The following is a 19,302-nucleotide window of genomic DNA, read 5'->3' as shown; positions in this document are numbered from 1 at the left end:
ATAGTTGGTTAAATAATTAATTTTTTTCTATCACTTTTTTTGCACACGTTTCAATGTGGTACGTTAAAAGTCGATTGACCAGTACGACTTACAAAAAATCTGTTTTCATGGGACGCAAAGAGATAATAAAGAATAACTACCAAAACTATTTGTTACTGTCAATTATATTTTCGTTTTCATTGTCTTCGAAGAAAATCTGGTTTAATAATTTAAATCAATAGAAAGAGCTTTTTTAAGTGAAAAGCCTTAAAACGAAAATATTTATATTTTATATCTGAATTTACCGAAAGTTTACGAGACTTACAACAGTTTAAGCATAGGCACATACTACAATAAAATTAAAATATATTTTTCGTATTATAGACATCAAATCTACTTTTATTATGCTTAATTATTAACCTCTTGTGAATTTGTATACCATATAGTTAAAGTATGCAATTGTGTTTACTTTTATATTCAAATAGATCAGTACAGTTAATTTAGTATTGAACTAGATATTTCACGAATAAAAAAATTTTGCAAAGTAACAATAATAATATAATAGAAAATCTAATTTTTGAATTATTAATCTAGATTTCTTACCAAGTGGTCTATGTTTAAAATATGCTTGTCTGGCAAGCATCATGATACTAACATTTGACTAAACAATTACGGAATTTTTTGTTAAAATTTATTACATATGTTCTAATAATAATAAAATATATAAGAAAAAGAAGTATTAATACGTGTAAAATATATTTACTTATAAGTAATTATTCTGTAGGTATATTGTTCTAAGATATTTACGGATTTCTTAGAATTGGTAACTTGCAATCTTTTATTATTGTCTTTTATAAAACGTATGTATTGTAAATAAGATAAGGTAATAAATATAAACCCAATATTCTGTAACTACTTGCTAGCCATAGCTTATTTATAATAATAAAATACTAAACAAAAATTGGCTACATAAACTTTCGGACATTATTGCCTTATTATTTGCTGTGATGTTGTTTTACAATTTCGTTATTTATAATAAAATAGCAAAAAGTTCTAATAAATTCTAATCTTTGATTGCTTTTTAAAAGAATGAATTAATTATAAAGGTTAAAATGTAGAAAACATAGTAAAAATCCAATATATAGTTCACTTATTAGACAAATTTTTTTCATGTCTCTACCATTATTATTATTATTATTATTATTATTATTATTATTATTATTATTATTATTATTATTATTGGCGTTAGGAACTCGAAAGTTTATTGTCGCAAATAGCAAATCTTACCATTGTTCCCGTCCCATAGCGCGATCCTTCTATTCGCGATTTTCGTATCCTGTTTTTTTTTAGGTCTCTTTTAATATTATCCTCCCATCTACGTCTCGGTCTACCGAATGGGCTTTTCCCATTCGGTATTCCGACCAATATTTTGTGCGCCATTCGATCCTCCCCCATGCGCGCCACGTGACCAGCCCATCTTAATCGGCGTGATTTTATGACGTTAATAATATCCGGTTTGTTGTACAATCGATGTATTTCTACGTTATGGAGTTTTCTCCATTCGCCCGTTTCCTCATCGCGTTTTTCACCGAAAATTTTACGAAGAACTTTGTTCTCGAAAACCCTAAATTTCTTTTCGTCCCGTATCTTAAGCGACCACGTTTTGCTACTATAAAGAACTACCGGCAGGATGATTGTTTTGTATATCCTGATTTTTAATCGCCTAGACAGCAACCGCGGGCTGAGTTATTTATTGACCGAATAAAAGCATGCATTGCCTAAATTGATTCTTTTCTTAAGTTTTTAAAAACAATGCAAATAAATGTAGGTACATTGTCAATAGGTTTATATTCAAATAACGATACAGAATAAAATTTAATTCAATCACTCTTACTCTTTAAACTACATGTAAATATATATATATATATATGTATATGTACATATATGTATATGTATGTATATGTATACATATATTACCGTTAAATGTGTCAAGGATGTATATAAAATTTGATTCCCGAAAGTAGGTCGAAAAATGTTAAAATAAAATCAAGAACTCTCGAAAATATAATCGGTCAATAAATCTAATTGACTAGTTCGATTCTCGATATCTACTATTCACACATTTGTTTTTATTTGATATTTTTCCAAATAAAATAACATGAAAAATTTTCTCACACTCACGTTACGTGCTCTTAATTCTTTAAATTTAATATTTGATCAATAAAACCTCTCTCTCTCTCTCTCTCTCTCTCTCTCTCTCTGTGTGTGTATGTTTGTGTGTGTGACATAATAATTTATGTAAAACTAAATAAATAAAGAAAGGAATGCGGAAAAAATTCTGTTTAATTAATAATTATAATAATATCAATTATAAATAAATGTAACACAAATAAAAGAATATATGGCATAATAATTTATGGGAAAATAAATAAATAAAAAAAAAATTTAGAAAAAAGTTCTGTATAAAAAAAATCCTCAAAAAATGTACAGTGTAAAAATTCCTTTTTTTCTCTTATATTCTCTCTTTCTCTCTCTCTCTCTCTCTCTCTCTCTCTCTCATTGGTCTTCAGAGTCAGCGATGCGAAGATAACAAAACGGATTAGAGGATAAACTTTTGAAGAAGTACATAAAAGAGACTTTTCTCGAAAAATCGCATTTCCAATGACCCAGGTTTTAAAGCGAGCTTTTTGCCCTTTGACGAAACGCTACCCAATTTTCAAGACAAATGCCCATTACCCGTAACCAGTTACCTTTTACCGCCGCAAGGCCAAAAAAAATATGTGTCGACGATATTCACTCGAAATTGACGGTGAGACGTATTGTGTATCGAATATGGAGTTATATGAATGGGGGAAGACAACCACAGGGTTCCTTCGGTTGGATAATTCAATCTGAACGATAGCAAGACGACTTGTTGCTGCTCCCATACACGTTGAGATGTTACCTTTAAAAAGGCTGATGTCTAACTTGATAGTCTTGTTCTTGTAAATTTTAAGTTTTTATGTTAACCATGATGAAATTAAATGGAACGACGTTGAAATAATTGATTAGAAAATTTTTCTAGAAATAAACGTTTAAAGATTGAAAAAGAAAGTGAAATAAAAACTATTAAAAATAAATAAATTTTAAATTTAAAGACAAATCAAAGAAGAAAATAATATAAAAATCTGTTAAATTGAAAATAGTATTTGAAAAAGTAAGATTTATATTAATTTAAGTGAGAAGAAATAAATATAAAATAAAACTTGTAAAGAATTCGTTGGTTTTCCTTCTTTTTGTTTTTTTAAATAAAACAAAGATAAATTTTGCAAAATAAAACAAATAAATTAATCAAATATATATATACATTTTGAATAGAGAGAAAAAATATATATTAATTAATATGAAAAGACATATATATAAACAGACAGTGCAAAAATATTGGTAGAATTTTTAATTTAAAAAAGATGAGTAAAAGATAAACGCAGGATTAATTTTGAAAAGAACGCTATAGAGAAGAATAATAATTAAAACAAGAAAAATAAAAAAGAATTGAATAATAAAGAAAATATTAATAATGAATAGAAATATGAAAAATATTTAATAGAAAAAAAGAAATAAAAAGGTTCTATTTAAAAAGAAATAGACAATTGGTCTTTTTCGAGAAAAATTTTCATTAAAGTGGAAGAAACGAGATTTGTTGATAGAGAGAGAGAGAGAGAGAGAGGAGAGAGTGAGAGAAAAAAAAAGAGAAAAAAAGAAATCTGATGGGGTGGGGATAGGTGGGGTAAAGAGTGAAATGAAAATCTTGGCGCAAATGAAGGTAGAAATGGTGGAAAACGGTCGAAACGATTGTAACGATCGAAAAGTACTATACTGCAACGTCTCCAATACGATCAACCGGGTAAAAGCGATGCGACGAGTGACCCAGATCGAAAAACAGGAAGAAGACGGAGTAGATACTGTCTCGCAAAGTGTCCTACACTTTTCTTCGCTCTTGGGCTCTCTCGTCCTATGTAGATTCGAAAGAATCGCGAAGAGAAACGAGGAAAAAACTTTCGATGAACTAAGGAAGAAACGTGGAAAAAGGATCGCTTTCGGCCATCCGCCCACCTACTTTTTTATTTACTTCTACTTTTATACTCACAAATTCACCTTTCGCTAGAATTCTATATCGTCATTGTCTATTTATATCGAGTTATTTATTTATCATATGGATTATTGTAAACAATAAAATGTTTCATTTATTTCATGAAAATTTATCGTTTTTACGTTCGTGTAAAATATATTATGTGAGTATGTGTGTAAGTGAATACTTTATTTAATATAAAGAATAATTTATCAATTTTTTAACTAATTAGTTGATGCGACCTTTTTTGAAAAATGTGTCGTCAAAATGAAGAGATGATATATTCGTCAAGTATACGTATATCTGTGTGATAATATTAATTAAAATTATAATTAGATATCTTTTTTCCGATAAAATTATTAACCTTATTACTTAAATTTATTTATTTACGTAATTTAAACATATAGTTTCTCATATGAAAGAAACAAAATTAAGTACTTACAAAAGTAATTAATAATTTAATCTGCTGTTGTTGAATGATATTCAGTAATACGAGATATAATAGATAATTGCATTTCACGAATCAAACAACCAATACCTTGATTCTTTTCGAATATTATTTTTGTAACAAATTGTTTACACCTTTAGACTACATATAGGATTACTTGTTAAATGTTTTTGATATATAATCTGGAAAATGTTTCCAGATTAGACTTACAGCATTAGGTTTAGATAATCTAGTTTTTTCTACTTTGTTCACACTATAGACAGAGTTTTTATAATAATTATTTATTATTTTTTTCTCGCATAATTTGTTAACCATCCTAAAATGTATGAATATATTTTGTGACATTATTTATATATTTATATTAATACTTTATATATGATCAATACAATAATATACAAAATTGATAAAAAAGAATGACTTCATAGAAATATTTTTATAAACAATTCACATAAAATCAATTTATAATATTTTTCGAATTAGTATCATCACAAATCAAATTAATTTCTTCAAATATTGACGGTCCCGAATAAAATAACTTGGGCAAGAACAAACACTTCTTTCTTCCTACTCTATCAGCAACTTAGACTATCTAAACATTTACCCAAAAAACATTTCTAAATATATTATTATACGGTCCAGTATATACACATACTATTTATTGACACTTAGTCGATGAGGCAACTTCGATTGATGATATCATTCATCTTCATAGGAAACAACAAATCCAAAAGACAAAAGTAAATCCCATTAGAAATCTATTTCGGGGTCTATGAATGAGAGCCCGAAGTTCTCGTATTTTCAATTCAAAGGGTCTACAATAGTAGAGTTGACTCTGGTAGCAACGCATTTATCGGTGTAATGAGTTGGAGAGATCGATCAAAGCTTAAAGCATCGAGACATCAAATTTCGAGAACTGGTAAATTTAACTTCCTACGACTTTCAACAACCTGCACATGTGATACGATGAGAAATCACATATCAGGAAACATATATGCATTATCAGTTACAAAAGAAATTCACTCGATTTGCGATACTTGTTTAAAAACTTTATTTATCCGATATTAAATGTTGAACAAATATTTTTATAAAATAGAAAAGAGAGTGTAGTTTCTATAATATATATAATATAAACAAACATTTATACATATATTTATATATATACTATATCTTACGAAAGAAATTCATTCTATTTGTGATAGTTGTTTAAAAATTTCAGTAATCCGATATTAAATGTTAAAGAAATATTTTTATAAAATAGAAAAATACTTTTTATAATATATTAACAAATTAACGAACCTCATTTATTATCAAATTTAATATTTAATAACGTAGAACTAACTATTACTTATATTTAGTTTCTTTTTGTAATGATTTCAAATAGAATATAGAATTACACTGCTGATATTGTACTACAAAAAAAAATGAAAAATAGCATAAGACTATTTCATTGTCGGCGGTCTTGAATATTTTTAATACTAAAAACATTTGTTCATAAAAATTTCATTTCGTCTAGTATTTACTGGATCAGCAAATTATTAGTAATTATAATAAAATATAAGTATTTAGTCTCTCTCTATTTCTGATTTCCTCTCACTCTTTCTCTTACACGTTATACACGACTGTACCATTTCTGGAACATCTCGAGAATCTACACTCGGTGGACGCGCTCGTTTGAGTTTGGCCCGTTTAAAGTGGAAAGTACGTTAAAGTCGAAAGTATTGTTACCGCGAATTGATCCCACTTTATGGCGAACGTTAGAGACGTCTCACTAAAGTGAGAAAAAAGAGAGAAAGAGAGAAATAGAAAGAAAGAGAGATAGGGTGAGATAGGGTGAGCTAGAGAAGGATAGATAGATAGTTGCATAGAAAGGGAAAGAGAGAAAGAGAGATAGATAGATAGAAAAAGAGAGGCTCAGGAGACCTCTTTTTGTTGTTACGTAAAATTTGACCTCTTTTTTTTTCCCAGCCCCAACCGTGTCGCATTCTCTCTCTCTCTCTCTCTCTCTCTCTCTCTCTCTCTCTCTCTCTCTACTCACCAACCTTTTTTAAACGAAAAAGAAAGAAAAAACAAAAGGAAAAAATAGAAAAAAAGTGATGAATAGAAAAAGAATGCGATAGCTTTCTAACTGCCGGAAGAAAGTGTAGGAAGATATAAATTGTAAATCACGTTGCATAGGACAAACAATATCAATAATATATAAATGTATATCTCTCTCTTTCTCTTTTTAACTCTGTTTCTCTCACTATTATATACTTAGACGTTGCTAGAAGCGAACGGCGCACGTCTTTTGCGCGGATATTCATGCCAGCCAGTGAATAAGTGAGCCAGCAAGCTTACTAGCCAGCCAGATAGCTAGTAAAAGCTACTAATACCAGTAACCAGCAGCAGTAACTGTGTTGATAATACTTTGCCGCATCGTCATAGCGCAAGATTTAAAAATTTTATTTCTTTCAATTCAATTTATTATTTCTTATTTCTTCTTCTCTTCATTATGCAGAGACTTGGTCATAATTTTTCCACTATCTGTTTAATAACCATGATAAGTAAATTTATTTATTAAATATAATGAAATAATAATAAGGAATATATATTACAACATATACATGTGTGTTATTGCTATATACCAGAGATCTGTTACATGGAGAGTAGAATAATTTAAATGTTGATTGCAACACGCAAATCGAGTGTATTTCTCCTGGGACCAAAATTCATGTGCATAGATACGTTCGATCATTTCACTGTTTGCTTTTTAAAGCTGTACTCGAATTGATTTGAAACTAATTTCTTTTTCTTTTTTTTAAGTGAAAATTTCTTTAGTATCGGGCTGATTTGAAACGGAAAGCGACATGGCTAGATAAAACAGACCAGTTTCAGCTAGCTAAGAAAAGAGAAAAAGAGACAAGCATATATACATCTATAGCATTTAGCTTGCAAAAGAATGAGATAGAATACAGTATACAGTTTTTGTGCAGTGCTTCGTAGTCCCCACTCTTGGCAAATATACATGCGTGTGCTTGTGTACGACTGTATATTACGTATGTGTCATATACGTATATACACATACTTAAAAACATAAGTTAGTTCTTTGACTGGGCACTAAATGGCAATTACCGTTTGCCGTTTTCACAAGCAAAACTGATTATATTATAGCCACTGCATAAGATTCGAACACCGCAAGGATTTAAGATCTCCATTTACAGGATCATATCTGTAATATATCTTCAAAACTTCTCAGCGTAAGGATGAGTCGATATAACTGCGATGAGAAGTTGTAAGCTCTATTTTGTAAACGTACTAACGATTCAGAATATTATTGGTAAACTTATGGTCGTTTGAACCTTTTACTTGATAAGGGGGAGCTAAGAGAAGCAGAGCTTTCACGGTAGATATTAAACGAACATTTAAAATTAAATACATTTTTAATAATTAATAATATTAAATTATAATGTATTTTTTCTACAAAAGTTTTGAAGAGAAAACTTTATTAAAATCGTTGTAATTCAAAACTCGATGAGACGAAAAAAGTACGACCCAAATTGTTCCGTTCTTTGTCGAAACACTTAAAGGAATTAGTTGCAACGGAAAATACCTGCTTCTGTTGACCAATGATAAAGATATCTCAAATTCACAGAAATGTTCACATATACCTGAGTTTTACAAAAAGGATGTGTTACATTTATTTAGTCTACGACGGGTTATGTTTACAACTACCCCCATCCCAAGATCATATCGGTGCTCTTTATTATATTTAGTTACAATATTATAATAAATTAATCCTACAGTTATCTTACTCCTAATACTGTACATTCGTCTTATTCTCTCGAAACTTGGTTTTTTAAAAGTTTCACTTCCAAAGTGTTGTGATATGCGCACACCTATGTTTTTCCTAATATTAATTTTTAATTATTTTTTCTCTCTCCGTTTATTTTATTTTATAACATTGCTATTTGTCTTGGAATAAATTCACGTAAAGAAATGGTTTGAGATGTTATGATGTTGCATCGAGGTTCATGAATTTAAGAAAATAGTAGATATTTTAAAAATTTACATTTGATATTTTTATTTTTTTTTTTTTTCATTTTTTTATCTACTTTTAAAACTAGACTTATAGCTCGTCATTGTACAAACATTACACACGCTTCTAAAAAATATAGTAATAAACTAAAAGAATATACTTTTCGATACCGTTTTCTCATCTTTTTCCTTTTTTTTCTTTGATTCGTACACAGTACCTCGACGCTTGCATATTTTTTGCAGAAATAATATTATTTAACTTTTCAATGTATTTATATTTGTTAGTAATATTAAATATACTCGTGTTACAAATAAAATTATTACAAATTTATCGAGAAAATTTATTTAAACTGGATGAAGAAAAACGTCAGTCAAATTTTAGGTTAGGTGGCCCTAGCAGAAACATAGCTGTAACCCAGATTTGAATTACGTGACGATCAACGTGTTAAATGTGAAGTATCTATGAACGTTGGTATAAATTTGGGTTTTTATTAGTCAATATGGTCAATATAGGGTGTTCTTTATATAAAAGTCGCTTTATTGAAAAAATAAAAACAAACTAGAGAATCAATATTGATTTATTAATAAAATTACAATATTTGGTTTTAATTTGCATACGTTAAAATTTCTAGTTAAAGTGTTGTTAAAAATATATGAACCCATGATGTTACTAATCCGAATATTTACCAACAGAAATGTCTAATTTTATAATTGTTGAAATGAGACTTTTGGAATACCTTGTAAATTACAGTAAATATCTGAAATGTTACATTGCAGATTAAATGATTAAAATATGAGATATTTATGAGAGTTTGTATAACTTCGTGCTCTTACTAATCATATCAAAACGTAACTAATATCGTTAGTAACATTCCATACGAAAACATTAAGTACTTACTGTAACTTTTATGTTAGTCAAAATCCAACTTCATTCCATAATTATTAGGATACGTCTGAATCGGTATATTAAATATGAATGTCACGTTTTGATCAATAATTATTGCGATGATCATGTCTCATCAAGGTTGCATCAATTCATTCAACATTTTATTATACCATGTTATATCACATATAAATTATTTATAAAATTTATCATATTTATGAGCCTTACAATTAGTATAAATTTTGATCCTTCTAAAATATCATATACAGACGACATTAATTATGTTAATTAAATGACGAATTAGAAAATAAAATTTATTTATTGAAACGTTTAGTCAAATCCCTTTTCCACTAAATTATTGTTGGAAAATACATTGAATTGATATGTTAATTATAAATGTCGCGCGTTGATTAAGTTTATATAATAACAATAATTGCGCTTATATTGTTTCATGATTGCACCAATTCATTCAGCATTTAACTGCGTCTCATTATATTGCGAAATGACTAGTTGAAAAATGAGAAGTATTTTTAAATGTCACCAATGTCCGGTTTTTTCTGGTCAATTGGTGATTAAACAGATTAAACGACTATTTATAATATAAAAAAATATATATAACAATTAATTTTATTATACATAATAATATTACCTGCAAAGTAAAAGGATAAAAGAAAAATTTTATTAAAATTTGAGGTAAATGCATAAATAATAAAAACTAAACATACTAAATTTTTATATGGCAAAATGGTACAAATTGAATGTCCACAATGTGTTTTTACTTCGCAACAGTTTTTTCATTTACTTAAGCAAATTTATTTTCTTTTCAAAAGCAAAGGAGTACAAATGATCATAGAAATTTAAAGAAATATTTATTTCATGTACAAAATGAGTATAAAAAAACATTTTAAATATAATTATCAAAATTTCTCCTAATAAATTTACTTTAATATCTATGTAGTTAGATTGAAACCAAAACTTACTCATTGTTAAGAATAATTAACAAACTTTGAAGTCATTGTTCTGAGAACTGTTGAAATTATACTCTGTAACCCTTTTCCATTTCACTAGAGAGTTCAAATATTCTAATATATTTAATAAATTATAATTATAAAATATTAATGTAAACAAAATAAAAATGTCGTAAATAATGTATTTACATTAAAATATAAACGTTGAGTAATAATTAATTGTCCCAGCGAACACGTTGCAAATAATATAAAAATTAAATAAATAGAATAAATTTATTATTTAAGCTTAATTATTTTTTCTCATTTCATTTTCACTTTAAAGTAAGAAAATAATTGCAAAACATCTCCTTTTCGATCTTTCCGACGAGGAAGAAAGACAAAGCCTTCCTGTTTCCTCGATAATTTTAAACACGAAGGCTAAGGGTAACGTGTTTCCGTGTTAACAACAAAAAAAGGTAAACAAAACAAAACCAAAAAAAAAAAAAAACAAGAAAAAAAGGGAAAGAAAGAAAGAAGAGAGAAACAGAAAGAGAGAAAAAGAGAGAAAAAAATAGAAAGAGTGAGAGAGAGAGAAAGAGTGAGAGAGAAAGAGTAAGAGAGAATAAAAGTAGCTCGAGCAAACCGAAGGTTCGGAGGTAGTCGGCTTTGTTTTCGGTCCGTAGAGCGAGAGACTAATAACGTCCCGATATAACTTCCCGCATTAATGAAAGGCGATGGAAAAACTTTCTACCTGGCTTTTAATTTTCTTCCTAGGGGAGTTTACATTCCCCGTGAAATTTCACCGTACTGACAATGAGCAGGTATCGACAAATTATTCGGGATATGATGAGGGACAACACTAAAACAATTATGCAACCGTGCAAAAAAAAATGTACACGTTTCGAAACGTATAAACATTTTCTACAATTACCTCCACCCCTCCCTCTGCCCCTACAAAACACACATAAACCTTTTGTATACTTCAAGTTAATAAACTTTGCTTATTTTATTGTTTTACAATAAAAGTTTTGATGATACGAATATTCTACAGTAAAAAAAGTTAAACGAACTATTGTCTTTCAATATTTGCGAAACTGTCAAAAAGCACTTTCTATATCAAAATTTAAATATCCGTATAGAAGAGAAAGAGAGCACGAGAATGCGCGTGTGTATGTGTGTGTTTGTTTTAATCTACCCAATCGTTTTACACGGTGAAGTAGATTGACTAGAAATTTTCTACCAAAAATGAAATTACTCGGAACGAGTAGCCAAAAGTAATTCTGGTTTGAATATAACTTCGGGCTTGAAAAAATAATATCAAAAATTACAAAATTTATGAAAATAAGGAAAAAAAAATTATCTTTTCAACTAAAATAATTTAAGTTTTCTACAGGAATATCCAAAAATATTGTTAAGCGAAGTTCACAAAAAATGTGTTTGAAAATAAATTATTCTCTTTTTTGGTCTTTTCTTTTTTTTTTTTTTTTTTTAATGAAACTAAATTTTATTAAATCTGTCAAAATTGAAAATTACGATAAATTGGAAATTTATTTATAATAAAAAAAAAATAACATTTTTCTATACGTAAAAAAAGAATTTGTAAATAATTTAAAGATTCATACAAAAACAAAAAATTACAAGCGAACAAAGTGCAAGATGAAAATTGTACGAATTTATTACATATCAAAAATTGTAACGAATTCCTTTGTACGGTCATACCAGAAATGCTGGTTTCTCTCCAAAACTTCTCTCACGCTTTTTTATTCTCTCTCTCTCTCTCTCTCTCTCTCTCTCTCTCTCTTAAAGAAGGAAAATTTCTTTGATCTCAGGATCGTACTTTAAATTAGATGGAAAATACTTTGGTATATATATATATATATATAACACATATGTATAACCACGGGTCAGAATTTCTAGATTAAAGGGAAATCTTTCCAAGTATAAAAGATCGTGTCTCCTCGGTACTTAATATTACGTACAGTTCGATCGATTTATTCGAGAACCTTGTAGAAGGTTCCTCGCGCGTTTGTAAGAGCCATAAGATGCTGAACGCAGAGTGCTGGCAAACAACGTTCCCTCTCTTTCTCTCTCTTCCTCAATCTCATTTTCATTCTCATTCTCTTTCTCTTTCTCTCCAGATCAGCTTCCATGTCGAGTACTCGCGAACGTTCGCCCGATCATCTACTTTATCGATTAACATCTCTAGCTGAAGCTAGTACATCCGAGCAAGACGCCAAGAGACATTTTTTGTTCCACCATTCCATACTCGTTTCACTCTTGACACGATCCCTATCAATCCCCATACTAGGTCCATTTGCGAATTCTTTCGACGTAGATAAATGTCTACTCGTTTTATTTTATTTTTTATCATTTATTCTTATCTCAAATATTTCTACTACCAGTCCAACCGAAAGACATTGAGAAATTATTTCCTAGACATTTCTATACGTTTCTACATATATATATATATATATATATATATATATATATTATATGTTATGCAATTTAAGGCTAACTATATATACTAGGATGCTCCGGCCATGCGTTGCTGCAGTTTTGTTATAAAATGTTAATTTAATATAATTCGAAACTATTTAATAAATTATAACAACACACAAAATAATACCACATTTAAAATTAAATAAATAAAATAATAATACACGAAAAAATATAAAAAGCAAGGTTAGTTATGTCATATGTAAATCTGAAAAAAGTATGACGTGAATATATCCAAATAATTGAATTGTAATACAGTGCCATCTATTTAAAAATTACAGTACTTAAAGACTTACATAACCCTTAAATAATAAATCCTTAAATTAGCAATAAAAAATAAAAATAATCGCGAAAAAACAATCCTATATGCTAAGTTGAAAAAAATCACATTAAATAAAAAAAATTTCTTCAAGATAGGTTCAGTAGTTTCGAAGTTCATTGGAAACCAATTATTATATAGCATATATATATATACCTGAACGTTTAAGTTCATACTCATTTAAAAACTCAATTAGTTGTTTTTTGCGTTCACAAAGAAAAAAATTAGAACATATTGTTTTGATCTTGTTGAACGTTTCGTCCTTTTATTAGTACTTCTTTAGTAACTATAAAATACAAAATTTACATAACCTCAAAAATGCATAATTCTTCCAAACGTTAAATATATAATAATATTTTTTATTTATTATTAACTATATATACATATGTTAGCGTAAAATTGTATAATTCAATTAAATCTTGGAAACCTGTTTTTACCTAAAATATTTAAACATTTTTAGGAAAATGTATAAACAGAATTTTGTTATGCACTTACTGCTAAACTATTAGTTTTAGGAAATAACGAAGTTATATTATACATGAATTTACACGAGATGAATAGTTAAAAGTATGAGATTGAAATTTCATCCGCCTTTAAGGTCTGCTTATCTTTTTACTACAATCCTCGCAGTTATTCATTCTTATTTCTTCCTTTACTTTGAAAACCAATGTTCTGTTAGTCATACTGTTCTATCAAATGTAAACTACGGATCAAATTTCAATTTCATATCTTAACTAGTCACATCTTATAAATTCATGTATTACCAAGCTGAAGTATATAATTCTACATTTTTTCATCTTTTAACTAATCGTTATAATTAATTTCTCATTTAACTGACGATTTCCTGAAGTAACGAATCTCGAACTTTAACGGTAACATATATATTAGGGTGGGTCAAAAAAATTACTTTTTTTTTTTTCAAGTGCCACGGAAAAATGGGTTGCTAGACACCTTAAAACAATTCTTACCAAATCTGAGCTCTTAATTTTAATAGGAAGATCCTCCGCATCGCAGTTTTTTATTTTTTTTTCAGTCCAATAGATTAAAATTCATACCTCATTATTTATTGATTGTACAGAAAAATGTTCAAGACAAATTTTGTAGGAAATTTAATGCTCTACAAAAAAGGTATCTTATACTTTTTCCGTAAACCTCACCGTTTGAATGATATTGAAGATTTAAATTTGATGATTTTTAAACAAATCTCATTTTTGCTTATGAATTTTATAACTTGACAATAAATGACTATTAAAAAGTGCGCAATACAAATTTTTGTAGGAAATTAACTGCTCTATAAAAATGGTGTCTTATGTTTTGGCGATTAAATTAAGCGTTCAAAAGATATTCAGAGACAAAAATCAGTACACATGAAAGTTTGATGATATATGTATATATATATACTTTTTGTATTTTAAATTTATTAAGTTTCAACCTTTGGTAGAATATTGAAAATGTTTCAGGAACAAGCTAACCACAAACATCTTTGGAAAATCTCGTTTAACTTTAGTAACAAATCTTAAAAATGGTGAAAGAGAGAGAAAGAGCAAAAGAAAGAAAGATTCAGAGAGAGAGAGAGAGAGAGAGAGAAAGAGAAAAACATGTTAGTTTCTTCAACAACAGTAGAAATAGTTAAATGTTAAGGTATGAGAAAATTTTTATGAAAATCTCTCCGAAAGTCGGATGAAAAATCCTTATCGTAGATTTAGCGAAATGTTTTCAGAGCAATATCCTCCTTGGGTTCTCTGGCGTAGCACGTATAGCATAATGGGAACCCGTCGTATAACTCATGCAGACGACTATTCGCACATTCTACCTGCCAAGCCGAGAATCGTAGCCGGTATATGCTCCTTGTCACCGGCTGCTTCTCTCTCACCTTCCTTTATGAAAACTGAAGTGGCACGAGACGCGACGACGTTCGATGAGAAGATTAATTTTATAATTATTGCCAGCCACTTTCCAACGTATGATGATGAACGTTTGACGAAAAACGGCGAAATTGGATACACATATTTTCTTTAAGAGAATACTTACGAATAATTATAATTGTTGAAATTTATTAAACTTCTCTAACTATGTAAAGATAACGTATACATATACAGGGTATTCCCATATAAATCTTTTCAAGGTTTTTCAAGTACTTGCGATAATCTGACAAAAAAAAACTTTAAACAAAAGTTGATCTGTTTTTGATTGATTTTAATATTTGATCACTATTTTGACCTTACTTTCAAGGTCATCCAAAGGTCATGATATACTAGTTCAATTCGCACTAACACTTTAATGGCCGCTCACACAACATGTGTGTGATAGCCAGAACAACCGTTATTGGCCGTTATTTATTTATAACTTTTTATATATTTAAAATTTTATAAAATTAAATTTTTAATTAAATTGTTGTTGTTTTTTTTATTTTTTCAATTTTTCAAAAAGATTACCGGCCACTGGTGACGTTTAATTGCATAAACGTGTACGGCCATTAAAGTGTTAATAAGGGCTATGATACTGTAAAGTCAAAAATATAAGATGCCTTCTAAAAAAATAAAGGTAGCCTTAAAAAATATTAAAAAGAAAAATATTATTCAAACTTTTGTTTATTGCAGTGTATAGTCAATAAAAACAGATTAACTTTTGTTTAAAGTATTTTTTTGTCAAGTTATCGTAACTACTTGAAAAATCGTGAAAAATGTTATATGGGACACCCTGTATATGCACTGTAATATACATATGTAAATGTATAGATAAATATGTAAAGAAAAATTTGTATTTACAAGTAAAACATTTGACAAATTTTTGATTAAAGTACAATTAAATTATTTTCATGAATATATTAAAATATATTTTAATAAATTTTAATACAATTTTGTCAGATTTTAATGCGAAAAGTTACATTTATTTTTTTATAATCTTATTATTAGATTGTTGGTAAAATAATTTAGTTTATTTAATGGCAAATAAAAATAAAGACTTTTTCATATTCAAAATCTAAATCGTATTAAATGATCCCCGAACAATTTAATTATTATAGATTTAATCTCTCAGTTATTTCTTGCGTTGTTATGAAACGATTAGCATCCACCACCACCACCACCACCACCACCACTACTACCACCTCAATTTCCTTCAACTGGATAACCTAAACGTGGTGCATCTTTTAAATCAAAATTACCAGAATGAAATTGCGACGTAGCTTTAAATTTTCATTCCAAATGCGGTGGTAAAAAAAAAAACATACTTGACAAATTGAAACATACAAAAAATTATAAATCACGTCTGAAATTTTAAATGATTTTGGAGTTGCAAGTAAGGTTAGGTAAAAGCGAGCAACGTAATTTCTGTGCGAAAAATAAAATTACATTCCAAACAACTTAGTGTTTTATTTAATTCCTTTTTATTTTATTGCATTAAATTCAAAATAAAATATTGTTATAAATATTAATAAAATTTTTTTTCTATACATAATCAAAAAGCTGACAATTTATAAAATATAGCACCAAGTGATGTATGAATCTGTGATAAAACTACTGTATAAATCTCCTTCTTTTAATTTTTAAGACTACGAGCAAAACTATTCGCTAATAGAATATAAATTATATACATGATTATTTAATTGGTTATAATACGGTTTTTTTCTTAAGAAATTTTGATAATTGTAAGTCCTCCTCTTTTTCATTTAATTTGAAATAAAACGAAATATCAGTTTATTTTAATATGAAATATGTGCTTTTACATAACAGAAATTTTCAATATTTGTACGCATAAAACAGTTTACTCTCATAGAAAAATTACATGAGAAGTTGTTTACGTTATTTTAGTCAAATATTTTAGATTCACGGAATAATGTTTCCCATCAGTATAAACATCGATAGGTAAACTAAAAAAAAATGACACAAAAAGGTTCTCAGAATCGATATAACGATATATTATTTCATAAATCGAAAAATATTCAACAAAGAAGTATCTAAAACCAAGTATGATATTAAACTGGAGTTATATTTTTTTGTTTTCATTGTTTTTTTAATAAAACTATTCTCTTAAAATCTTCCTGTTATTTAAGGATATAAAAATATAACTCTTTAACTAGTTAACTGAGTTTGACGAGTATACTTGTCATGAAGAAGTGGCAAGATTTTGTGTCATGACTAGCATACTCGTCATGTGTGTAAAGTAGTGACCATTAGCTATTGAAATTGTAGTTTTTGTGAAAAACGAAACATATTCTTAAATTTTAAGATGTTTTAAAAATATTTTTATGTTAAGAATATTTTAAGGCTAGGCTGGGATAAAACAAACAAATAAAAAATATGAAAAATTTGAGATGAACTCATGCGTCCCCGCATGCACCGACTGATACAACGTATTAGTTCGCATAACGAATTTGTTTATATCTCTCAATCTGGTAATTTTAATAGTCTCACTAGAATTCATAGATATCAATAAACATTAGTGTAGGTATCGAATGGTAGAACCTTCTATAAACAGGTATATTCGGAAATAGATAAATTTATTAAGTTCAGTTCGTCAAAACACATGAAAAAATATTGCATCAAAAATATAGGTTTATTTTATAAAATTGCCACTTTTATTACTACAATTTTTTTATTCATGTAACATATATTACACAATTAACGAAAAATGCAAGAATAATACATATAAAGTAAAAAATTTAAATTCCTGTTTTTTTAATAGTACCAATTCGTTAAATTCGTATTAATACAGCTTATAATACTGTAAGATCAAAAATATAGGGTGTCATTGAAAAAAAATAAAGGAAGCCTTAAAAAACATTAAAAAAAATTTTTTTAACTTTTATTTATTGCAGCGTATAGTCAATCAAAAACAGATCAACTTTTGTTTAAGATATTTTTTCTAAGAATATCGCAAATACTTGAAAAATCGTGAAAAAAGTATGGTACACCACCACAAGTATGTATGGTACACCACAGCGAAACTTACTTTGTACTTGACGAATATACTCGTCATCGGTCGATTTGTGCGACACACAGCGGTGCACACTTTCAAAACGGAGCGCCACAGTTAACTGATTAAGCGCACAGATGAACGGTTTAAATTTAAATATGATCCTTTGCTATCTATTTCCAATTATGTGAAGGAGTATTCTAATTACATGCAAAATTAAATTATATATATAAGCGTTAATTTATGAAATCCATTAATTCGGGAAATAATTAAACTGACCAGTTACAGTAAGTAAAAAGTCAAAATTACATACTTCAAATAATTAATATATAAATTTACAAAAGGCAAGTAATTATGTTACAGTTAAAGTGCGAAATCTGTTAAATTAAGAAATCGTCATTAAAACCACGAAATAACAATAACGAGTAATTAAAATATGAAAGAATACAGAATTACATATTTCAGCTTTGTAATACATGAATTTACAAGAGGCGAGTAATTAAGGTATAAAATGGAAATTTGATCCGTAGATTAGATCCAATAGAACAGCACGATTAACAGAACGTTGGTTTCTAAAGTACAAGAAGAGATAAGAACGGATAACTAAAAGCATTCTTGTAGAAAGAAAAGCAAACTTTAAAGACGGATAAAATTTCAATCTCATACTTTTAATTATTCGGCTCGTGTTAATTCATGTATAATATGACCTTCTCGTTATTTCCTAAAAGTTACTAGTTTCAGTTTAGAATAAAATTCTTTTTCTATGTTTTCTCTCAAAAACACTTAATTATTTCAAGTAAAACATGATGTTTCAACGATTTAAATTAATAATACAATTTAACGCTGACATATATACATTGGTGTACGTGTACATAACTCACCAGTAGTGAACACATTCTTAAAAATATGCATATATTTGCATAGCAACAAAACACATAGCGTATACGAGAAATAAATTTTACACTCTTATAATATCGTTGTTATATGTCTCGGTGCTCGAATAAAACAAACAATAAATAAGAAAACAGCTATGCAGTAATAAACTCGACCGACACCGAACGTACACGAAGATCAATGTGTTTACAAGTTCGACGACGAGTTTCTTAATAAAATAAAATCGACAACATAATTGAATATAGACACCGGCTGAGGGATGACATATCTTTATATATAAAAATTCAGTGTCACATT

The 19,302-nt window shown here is 28.2% G+C and overlaps 1 protein-coding gene and 1 pseudogene across 2 annotated transcripts in view; one reads left to right on the top strand and one right to left on the bottom strand.

Moving 5' to 3' along the window:
- The window catches only part of LOC107064422 (dipeptidase 1), a 363,750-nt gene that overhangs the window by 247,630 nt on the left and 96,818 nt on the right, over positions 1-19,302 (bottom strand). The gene's annotated exons all lie outside the window — the stretch shown is intronic.
- Positions 7,719-7,922, top strand: LOC149031980 (small nucleolar RNA U3; annotated as a pseudogene).

The sequence above is a fragment of the Polistes dominula genome, unplaced genomic scaffold, assembly GCF_049000335.1.
Source record: "Polistes dominula isolate Pdom_NZ unplaced genomic scaffold, Pdom_raw_medaka contig_482, whole genome shotgun sequence".
Lineage (NCBI taxonomy): Eukaryota > Metazoa > Arthropoda > Insecta > Hymenoptera > Vespidae > Polistes > Polistes dominula.
Note: the sequence above shows the minus strand (reverse complement) of the source record. Positions and strands in the feature narration are given on the sequence as shown.